Raw genomic sequence first — 11,839 nt, 5'->3', positions numbered from 1 at the left:
GTGGGATCGTAGTCGTCAAAATTGGTTGCAAGTGCCAGAAAACTCAGTAGGTTGATGGACGGCAAGAAGGCAGAAGCTTGCATAAGACCTCAGAAAACTAAAATCACTTTTTGAGCAGCGTAGTCAGGGGGCCATGCTATGGTTTCAACGTCTAATGAAAATCCTCCAAAATATGAACAGAGGCCGACAAAAGGAGGGGAATTTCGGGAAAGGTGAAACCGCTAGAAATCTCAGGGCAGCATTAGCTTAAAAATAAAAGATAACTTAAAAATAACAATCCGTAACGTTGACAGGTTGGCCAAATTTTGACACATTGGCTGTTGAAGCAATTCAGCTGAAACCCGATGGTGCGAAAAAAGGCGAGAATGTCGACATGTATAAGCGAGATGCCTGGTCGTCAGTCCTTACAGCGTTATTCGGGTCTAAAATTTTGGGCGCGGACTCCACCCCATTAAATACAGTGCCATTCTTCATGTCTACGGTGTCATTCTTCAATGGCTGGTACCGATTCTCGGGCAATGAGGATGGGAACAAATTGTCTCACATGCCGACTGTCACCTTCCCCGAACTGCCAGCATTCCTTACCCGCCGGAGTTGCTCATTGGCTATAGGGTTCGGCTACTGAGCACGAAGTAGCGGGATCGAATCCCAGCCACGGCAGCCGTATTTAGATGGGTGTGAAACGCGAAAACACACGTGTACTTAGGTTTAGGCGGTCGTTAAAAAACTCCAAATGGTCAAAATTATTCCGAAATCCCACACTGAGGCATGCCTCATAATGATATCGTGGTTTTCGCATGTAAAACCCTATAATTTATTATTGAACATTCTTTAAGGATGTCCTTGCAGTCGCACAACTCTTGAATACAAGTGTCAGAAGTTGTGCGAGAGGTCTTTGAGTATGTGGGTAGCCTTTATTGCTTTCGATACCTGCTAGTCAACATTGCGGCTATATTATAAAGGCGGAACAGCTACATAGTAGACAATATGGAGAACCAGCATATATTACTGCACAATAATTTTAAATAGCGGTCTTCCTTCGCTCACGTGGATAACCGTGACAGGGGACTACTTTGGGAACTAACTACAAGTACTATACATGTCTTACCCAAATGTGTACCTGGCTCGGTGGCCAGTAAATGCGACGTAATATTGCGAGCAGCTTTGGCCATAGCATGCTAACGGATGACGATACATAGACAGTTTGCTCAATTCTTGTGTCGTGCCTTTTGCCTCAAGGTGCAAAACCAACATATCCATGTATATATCTTAATACTTAAGCACGTCTAGACTTTTAGTAGCTGCGGTAGCCCATGAGTGCGGATAGCAAAGTCGCTAGAGAAATAATTGGGGGCACCTTAACGAAATCGATAGGTCATAAGCAAAAGCCGTCCACGACGGCGTCTCTCAGCTGTACGATGTTCGGACGTTAAGAATGTGTGCCCACTGAAGAAAGGCTGCCACGGCGTGCTTCTGACGGTTACCCTACCTTGCTTACTCCGTAGCATCAAAAACGAAGAGATAATGAAAAGAAAAAAAAGGAAAACAAAAGAACCGTATCGAAAGCCCAGAGTCAATCATCGCTCGCCGCGACTAAACGATCTTAGGATGATAAGTCATTTCCCGGCGACGAGCGGCTACGCTTTATCAAGAACAATGATAACGCCGGCGGGACAAGCATTGTAGCGGAGTTCAATGCGCAGGGAAAGCTTTTAATTATATTATTTTTGTTTTGTTGACGCCATCACCACGTCACCACGTCACCGCGTGAAGTTTGAAAAGTTTAAGGTCAGTACGCCCCGTGGTGGCACTCACGCGAATTAAAATCTCGCGTCCAGAAATGCTGGATACGTAGTAGCTGGAAGTACGCTGCGTCTGGCGGTGTCGTTCACTGAGACATAATCCGACTCAAGTTCACGCGCACGCACACTTCGACCCCACTCAACTCACTCAGGACGTCACCCTGTCAAACAAACTTCGGCCCAATCGGCCAAATTCGACCCAACTTCGGCCCAATCGACCCCTCCTAGGGACTCTATGTGACGCACTATGACTCACGGGTAGTTAGCTGACCTACATGTAGTACATGTGCATTACATAGAAATATGAACATACAACGCAGAATGCAGCACTATATAAGCACAGAAAAATACGAAAGAACGATCACAACTAAGGTAAATTAAGTGGTTTATCGTCCTCAACCTGTGCCGTGGGTTATGAATGACGCCCTAGTGAAAGGCTCCGGAGTAATCTTGATCCTCGCGGATTCTTTGGACAGAAAGCATGGTACACGAGCGTTCTTGCATACCGACCCTATTGGAATAGTGCCACCGTGGCGGAGAATCGAACCCGAAAACTCCTACTCTGCAGCATAGCGCCATAGCCACACTCACCGCGACAGATATAATATAGTTTAATAAATATATAGTATATAATGTTTTTTGTAGAATTCATTAACGGATATTCTGTAGATTGTACAACCTCATTTATTGGTGCCATCAGCTTCTTTGTTTCTTTTTCGTGCTTCTTTGTTTTGTTGCTTATTTTTTCTTTTAGATTGTCTCTCTCACAACGTTGACACTTAATTTATAACTTTTGAGTTGTGATTACGCAAGACGCCATGCCTCTTCAAAAATTTGCCATGAGTTGGGGATTCTCCCGAATGTGAGTGTTCATTAAAAGGAGTGCTACCTGTTACCGTTACTTTCGCCGAACGTTCTAGCAGTAACAAGGTATTAGAGGCAGAATAATTAAGCTGAAAGGATTGACACAGTGTGAGAAGAAGAGTTTCATAGCCGCCGCATGTTATAAGTTCGGAGGGCTGGATGGCCTGGAAGAATTTTAGAACAATAAAGCCGCGGGTTTCGCGACACTGTCTTTATTGCCACTGCACGATGGTAAAATTGCTTACGACCCGACGCAAGTTATGCGGGTCTGCGACTGGGGATCGCTGCTTCGTCGAGGCGTTTGTTGCACGTCATGGTACGTCAGGATTTACCACTTTGCTAAGTGCACTGCGCGATGACACCGCATAAGTAATGACGGGTGGCGAGCTATATACGCCTATCTGATCTTGCGGCCCCCGACTGTGCTTACCGCTGCCGACTTTTTTCACTGTGCGGGTCTAACTTCGCCCGATGGGTGGATTACTTCTTTCCGGGTTCGCTGTGCTTCCCACACGTGCCAGTATGCCGTCTATACGCCGGCTAACAGAGGAACCAAGTTGCGAATAAAATGTATGCCATGTCTGACTGTCTGGTGCGGTTTAACGTCTGAAAGGAGCACATGGGCTATGAGAGACACCGTAGTGGAGGGTTTCTGAGTGATTGCATTACATACACTGAGTATTTTTAACTCGCGCGCGAAGTTCAGCAAACGAGCGCGTTTTTCGTATTTGCCCTCCTCGACATCCGAAGAGCATGTTTAGAAATCTAACCGACGACGGTTGGCGCACAGCTGCGGAATGTCATGGCCGCTGAGCCTCGGTGAGCTCTGTAGGATTCGTGCAAATAGAGAGTTTATGCTTTTCGGTACTACCGTACGGTAACGTATACCTGGGGCACCATAACGCAAAGATATTCCAAGCTGTTTCTATTCCATCTCTGCCATTAGCCCTCCACGACTGGAGAAAATTCGGGCCACATCCACTCCGCTTGTCTTCCACGCGACGTCACAAAAACTGCGAAAACTCCCCATCTGAAAGAACGTGTGCATGCTGGCTATGAATGATTAGGCCGAATAAAAGTTAAAAAAAGTTATTTCTGATTGTACATGCCCTTTTTTTTTTGTTATCCTTCCTCCACTGGTGACATTTTCTTCGGGCTGCGCCCACTTCCTCTGCGTTTCACGCGACGACACAAAACTGCGAAAGGTCACCACGTCGAAATGTGGTCAGTCTTTGTTGCTCAATACGTGCTACATAAAATTTTTTTGCCAAGACTGAAAGAAAGCCCGCGGAACAAGTGCCGTGTGACTCGTCGCGCGACAAAAAGCTTTATGGGAATTTTTCAGGATGACCTACAATTTTCTCATTGACGCTTTTGCTCGTAATACTTGAGAAGTTGTTTATTTAAAATAAATAATTAGGTAATTAAGTGAAATACACAAAATTGTCTGACTTGCTCCAAGCGACGGCAAATAATGGCGCTATAACATAGAGCTATTCCAAACTGTTGCTTTTCTAATTCTGCAATCAGCCCGCCACGATTGGCCATAACTTTTTCGGGCCACCTCCACCTAGGCTGTCTGTCACGTGAGGTCACAAAATCACGAAAACTCACTGCGTCAAAAGGACGTGTACGCGCTAAAGTTGCATTAATATGCTGAACAATTCTTTTTTTCTGAATAGCCAGAGTCTGCCCCGTTCCGAAAGGAATAGAAGATTGCTGCCCACCGGTCCTTCTGGCACTGGCAACTCGGAGTAGCAGGGGAGCATGCATTTATTTACCTAGAATAAAAAGATATGCGTAGCAATATAACATTATCGAGTTTTTTCGACAGCTATACGACATCACTCTGCCAACTTTTTCGCTAAGGATCCATTCTAGCGGCATTTTAGAGCGCAGCTCTTCGGCGCCCGTTCCTGCGGCGAGCGTCGGCGTCGGCCTCGGCGTCGGCGTAGCCGAGCGAACGAGCACAGCGAAAGACGAAAGCGAACGCGGAGCGCAATGGAGGGGATGAAAGTCGCGCGGAGGAAAGCAAAATACCGGCACGACCATGCATGACCCGCACGACCAGCGCCGGCGTGGGCTTCGGACCCACTTCGCATGCGCTAGACAAAGCCGCTGCTAGAAAACGCGCTCCGCGCGAGCCACGCGTACAGTGTTCACGCTTTCTGTCTGAACAATGAGTGATGCAACCGGTGGAAAGGTGGAAATGCTTCGTCGATCTGCTGCTGCTAAACTAGCTGCCCGAGCAGGGGCTCAGCGCTGCCGCCGAGAGCACCTTTTCCTTCAGGATCAAGGGCGGAATTCACTAAGCGAACTTACGAACAAATTTTAGCACAATAAGAATCTTACGGAAAAATCGTATTCACTAAAGTAAAACTGTTAGTAAGACCAGCAAGCTTGTGATTCCCACCGCTGCAAACGCTAGCGCTGTAGTCGAAAAATGCGTATACGTAAGGGCAGCTCCGGTGCGAACTTCAGTACTTCGCTATTAGTAAGCGTAACTTGACTCACAAGACCTAAACAGCAGTCGCAGATGACGACTTAAGATGAAATTTCTACGATAGGGCTGTGGCAGTCTTACGGACATAATTATGTCTATCTGTGCCGCTCGAGCAGACGCGGGTAAGCGTCGGAACGGGCTGTTGCGGCTGATTGGACAGAGGCCACAACTGATAGCCGAGGATGGCGCGTGCTTATATCTTGTGGCGCGCTCTGATTTGTCATCTAAAACTGCACTTAGCTGTTTCAGTGCATAATTGTATTGAGCGTGCGCTGCTGCGCAAGGCAATAACATTAATGATATGCGGCGAACTTCCCCCTACTGTCTGATAGGCTGTGTGTATGTGTGCGCGCAATAGCTTGAATTTTCATACTCGTCATGACGATCTGTAGGGTGTTAGCAAATAGAAGTGTACTGTCCATCCTTGACAACCGTCAAGTTTGTCGTTGGTATGCTTTGAGCACTTCTATCGTATTTCTTTTTTCTAGTTTGAGCTTTTTCTTGCTCATAAGGCGGCGAATAATTTTTTTTCCAACGCTTTGGGGCTATGATTCTCAATGCGAGATGAAACAATGAAGAAAGTCATTAGCATTTCTATTATCAAAACTTATTGCTGTTGCACAATTCGCTGTCGCCTTCCATACTATTAGCCTCAGCATTCTGTTATATAGCTTATAGTTTAAATTCAGCACTAAGCCGGAGCGACGTAGTGCCTGTGCCCACGGGTTTGCTCATTCTGTGGCCTACTGTGTGAACAAACGTATGCGTACAACAGATGGCAGTCCTGTCTATGATACGAAGCGGGAAGTCAATACGATATCATAAAAAATGGCGAGTAAAATCAAGTGCCACCATTGCTACAAAATCATGTGGACTGCGTGAACAAGGGTAACGCTGCGAATTAAAATGCACGCCATGAACGAAACGAAGAATTGTCGCATTATGCCCCCTCCCCCCCCCCCAAACACGCACGCACACACCTGCACACACATTTATATGTATAACCACACTGACGAGTATGACTGGAGGCACTTCTTTTTTGGCAAAAAAAGTGCGCAGCATGGGAAGATGAGAAGACAAAGCGACAGCCATCGTCGTCTTATGATTGGCTGAGGATGCTTATTCTAATTAGAACCCCAGACTAACAACAGTCCTGGGCGAAATGACGTCGCTCACATGGTTCAGTCACTTCGTACGGTGTTCTTTCTATAGTTTCTCTCACTGAAGAAACCCTTCCTAGGCGTTTGTGAATTCAGCGCAAGAATTTTCTTCCAGCCGGCGACGGTGCACCTGCTGCACAGTAGTCAGGTCAACATGACGGCATAGAAAAGCCGGGCACAGTTGCTTGGTACCGTGAAATGAACAATGTGAAGCTTGCACGAGGCTAAGCGCGGTCACTAAAACGCGTCATATCACCAAGATCAGCATTTGCGTCGCTCGAATTATGCTGCTTTGTGCGTTCTCGCGGCGGCGCACAGTTTAATCACTTAATTCAGTGCGTTTAAGCGAAGCTACGACATTTGTGTGTAACTAGCGGTGTAAGTGGGGCATAGCGTATGGATTGTACGGAAAGGCTGAACGAACTTCACATCCAGTCCGTGGTGCTTGCAGCATTCGGCTGGCAACTCAATAATTATTTCATTTATGTGTAACTTCCGTATTTGTGTAACTTCCAGCGCGCATAGCCGCAACTTCTCAGTCTTCCACTTTGCCTCGGTGATCGCTCTGGCTTCACAAGTTTTAATTACGCGCAAAAAAAAAGTGAAATACGTACTTATCGAGAAAATGGTCAGGCAAGGAGACATAATCTCTCAAATTATATTCATTGCATGTTTAGAAGAAGTATTCAAGCTGTTAGAGTGGCAACTGGGAAGGATCAAGGGTGATGATCAACGGCGAATATCTCAACAAGCTTCAGCTTGTCGATGACATTGTCCTGTTGAGCAACCCTGAGGATATATTTCAACAATTGATTCAGGACCTTAACCGAGAAAGTGTAAGAGTAGGTTGAAGAATAATGTGCAAAAGACGAAGACAATGTTGGATAACCTGTCAAGCGAACAAGAATTCCTTATCAAGAGTCAGCATGTAGAGTATGCACAGGAGGAATATTATCTAGGTCAGTTTCTCACAGGAACCCTTGATTGAAAGAAGTGTAGGCACCTGTAGAAAAGCAAGAACAAACATTTAAGTTCGGCGTTTCGGCCAGAGTCTGGCCTTCATGAAGAGTGCGATGACAAGCCCCCACAGCTCAATTTATACATTTTCTCTTACAGGTGAGCGATATTACAAAAAAGAAAAAAAAGAACGTATGGCGTCATGAATGCCAACATGCGTACATTCCTTCAAGTCAAACGAAAAAAAAAGCGCAGGTAGCCTATGAATACAAACACGCGTACATTCAGTAGCATCCGCAAGGAAGGGGCGTGAGAAATCTACGATGGAAAGAGGCAGCCATTGAAATGCCGGAAAAAATAGTCACATGTTGGCTTAGACCATGCAAGGGGTCCCAGCTGGCATAAGAGTGCTTCCCTTGTTTTATGTTTGAAGTTACGGCAACTTTGTGAGACCACAAAGACGGTCAGTACACCCCCACTTGATTATATGACACCCACACTGTGACTTCCGCCAACCTCTGAGCTCCGCAGACTGCATTCCATTGCATTTTTTGAAGAGGTGGTATTTCTCGTGATTGCGGGCAAACTGTTTTTATAAAATGTCTATGCATGAATGAACAATTAAATAGGAAATAAATGAGAAATTATACGATAAAGTGAAGTAATGAACATCAACATAACAGAAGGGAGAGAAGAATACCTAATAAATGATGCTCAAATATGCATATAGCTTCATAAACATGCTATATATTATGTTAGTAAGGACACAAAACAGACAGTAAAACATTCATTGGTGCACCAAGCATGTCGGCAATCTTGGAAACGTGTCTTGCTAGTTGGGCATACACGTCAGCCTACCTGTGCTTTCAATAATTCTCCTAGAAAATGCGCTCAACTTGTGCATGACAAACGACTCACTAGCGTCTCTGTCGTAGTTAGTGAAGAAACCTGATTTCAAAATAGTGGCTTTAAATTTATCGAAAGGGTGGCCTGGCATGTTTCCATGTTTGAAGAAGGAGAGCTGCGGTATAGTCTTTACGCGTGTTTGTGATTATAAAAAGCGTAGCTTAACAAGGGTTTCCGTTTGTCCGATGTAATTGTGCGCGGATAATGGTGCAATCGAGGAGACATACAAGTGTCGCATTTGTAGTCCCCGTGGAGACTGAATGAAAATGAAGACGCAGTGCTCTTGGCAACATGAGCAGTATGCGTATTGGGTCAGAATTTGCTTCGAAGTTTTCCTCATGGTGCGTAGCCTTTGAAATAGGCTGAACCCATTTAAATTAGATCATTTAAATTTAAATTAAATTAAAATTAAGTTCATTGAAGGTGACATCTCTGAGGTTGGTGGCCCGTCTGTATACCACCTGCGGAGGTTCAGGAACAATTTGGCGCATTTTATCGCTCTAAAAGAGTATGGTATGATGTTTTCGGAGGATACAGTTTATCTTATCAGTTGTTGCTGAATACCTGAGCATAAGCTTAGTCCGTGAATCTGGGGGAGCTGGTTTGCTGATGATGAGCACATGACGATCGAGGTTGTCGGCTTTTTTAATCGCGCCCCCGATAACGGAGGGGGGATAACGCTGGCGTAGTAAGCCGTTGCGGAGTTGGTCGCAGTTCGATGTAAAGTCCTCTTTAGTGCATATCCGCTTGAAACGAAGATCTTGGCTGTACGGAATCGCTGTTTTAGGATATTTCCGTACACCCAGTCCCGAACCTCCACCTCTCGTAAAAACTCCAGTGCACCGTTTCAGTCGGCGCCTGCTCGGTCTGAGCCCGGACTTCCCTCCTGTTTCGACTCCCACCAGCATGGCTACATCATCGGCGCTTCTCCCTCTTTCACAGACGGCGGCTAGCATTTCCCAGGTGACTCTTTAACACTCTCGCGTCCCCGAAATATTCCACGGCGATGCTCTTGAAGATGTCGAGGACTGGCTTGACCACAAAAAACAAACAACAAAAACTCACCCACGCTTATTTCGCGCTAGACAACAGCGCTCGTACATGGTACGCGAACCGGGAAACAGGCTTCCAAACGTGGGGCAATTTTCGTCGTCAGCTCCTCGACATATTCTCGAGCTCGGACCGGCGAGGTTACGCGCAACAACTTACTGAGGCTCCGGTACAGAAACCCAACGATACCGTCGCCATGTATGCGGAAGATATGGCCCGTTGTTTTCGCCGAGCTGACCCTGACATGACCGAGGAAAAGAAAGTGCGCCATCTGATGCGGGGAATTAAGGAACCACTCTTTGCCGGTCTTGTCCGAAACCTTCCAACAACGGTCGACGAATTCATCAAGGAAGCGACTGTCATCGAACGGGCGATTCAGCAACGTTGCCGCCACTTCGACCGCCAGCCCAACAACACGCCAATCAGCTCTGCAGCTCAGATTGTTGACCCCACTTCTTTACGGGACATGATTCGCGACATCCTGCGTGAAGAGCTGCGAGCCCTCGGCATTCCTCCTGCAGAGTCGCCGGTCGTTTCTGTTGCGGAAGTCGTGGGCCAGGAGTTGCAGCAAGCCTTCTCCTTACCAGCCCCATATCCAGCAACACGACCGCCGACCTATGCCGACATGGTCCAACGTCCTCCCCCTTCACCATCGGTAACGCCATTTCAGCCACGGCCCGTTCCCGTGCCGGGGTGGCAACGGGAGTCTGTGAGACGACCGCCAGTTCGTCGTACCAACTTGCGGCGCGCGGCCGACCGTCGACCCCTCTGCTTCCATTGCGGCGAACCAGGCCGCATAGCCCGTTACTGGCCCTTATGCAGACGCTGGAGCCGGCTCCTTTTCGCTTGCCGTTTCTCTGCACTTCGACGACCGTCGCCCCCCGAACAATGATCGGCTGTCACCCCGCCAAGCAGCTTCACCACGTCATCGCTGGCGGTCCCCTTCACCTGTGTGCTCCACTTCCCCAAACCGCCAGAGTTTCACCAATGAAGTCGGCAGGGGTGGTCATTCCCCTAGTCCGCGCCGGGGAAACTAACGGCAGCGACCTCCGGGGGGAAGGTTGCCTTTTGTCGAGACGCCAAAAATACCCCCCACGCTATCGACGAAGACGAAATGACGACGACGATTGCTAACGCCGACGAAGACGACATGACGACGACGAATATTCACGCCGACGACTTTGTCGGTGCCGATCTTAGCATTCTGGTGGATGGACATCACGTCACCGCACTTGTTGACATTGGAATACACTTCTCGATTATGCGGCAAGATCTGGCCGACCGCCTTAGCAACGTGAAGACGCCGTGGACAGGGCACCACATAAGAAGTGCCGGGGGTCAGCTAATGACACCAACATGAAGATGCACCGCCCGAATTCACATCGCTGATTCGAACTTCGTTGTGACTTTCGTCATTCTCCCCGACTGCTGCAAAGCCCTCATCTTGAGGATGGATTTTCTCCGAGATTACGGCACAGTCATACAGATTCCGGAACGTATGGTGACGTTTTCTGTCAGCCCATATGGCGACACGATGAATGACGGGAAACATGAGCGTTTCGTTTGCAAATCGCCGACGATGTGACCATTCAGCCGCGATCCGGCCGCCTTGTCTCTGTAACATGCAAGAAGCCCTACCACGGGGATGTGATCGCGGACCAAATTGTTGCACTCTAGCTCATGCAAGGCGTTTCCATTGCAAGAGGCGTACTCGACAATATTTTACATGGCCACTATGATAACGTAAGTTGGTTTTCTGTAAACTGATGTTGCAAGCTGGTATATCTCGAAAGGTGATTGCAGAAGCCGAAAATGTATGGGAGAATGAGATGGTTGGATAGAGTGCATTGAACTGAGAAATGCGCTTCAATAACTCTTCCTCGCCGTGGGGCCCGATTAGGAATACGTCGTCTATGGACCTACTGTAAAACATTGGTTTTAGTGCCCAGCTGCTGCAGTATGCAACCCAGCTGCTCCAACAGATTCCAGTATGCCCGTGAATATGTTGGCGCAATTGGGACCTATTTTAGTGCCTATTGATGGGCCGTTCGTTCACTTACACGAAGTGCTTTCTATTAAGAAGAAAATAAACTCAAAATTATTTAGCTCTGATACCAATTTTATTGGAGTTTGTAGTGTGCGACAGTCGATGGGATTATCAATTGTAACCTACTGATTGCCACCCACTTCAAACCATATTAAATTTGGTATTAGAGCTGAATAAACGTGAAACACTATGTGAAATAAGATGCACATAGTGGCACGTGTATTGCTAAGTATGTTTGAGCGAAAGCTTTTCCCAATTCACACCAGTTTTTTGTGCTCTGCTGTGGCTAGTGGCCTCAATTGTTGTGGTGATCATTAGCGGCACATTGTTTTTTTTTTTTTTTGGTGTGGTGGGGATGTCACTTTAGCTTGTGCCGGTTCTGTAGCTTCTTTCTTTCTCTACGCGGTCGTCAGCTTTCGGTGGTGATTAACGCCAAAGGTAAGTAAATAAACCCTTGATTACTGTTTGTATGGTATGTCGGTTTGTAGAAAGGACCTGTATTCACTTATGCTGCGCCACCAGATTTTGAGGATTGGAGTGAGGAATCCGA

This window comes from Dermacentor variabilis, chromosome 1 (genome assembly GCF_050947875.1).
Source record: "Dermacentor variabilis isolate Ectoservices chromosome 1, ASM5094787v1, whole genome shotgun sequence".
NCBI classification, from domain to species: Eukaryota; Metazoa; Arthropoda; class Arachnida; order Ixodida; family Ixodidae; genus Dermacentor; species Dermacentor variabilis.
Note: the sequence above shows the minus strand (reverse complement) of the source record.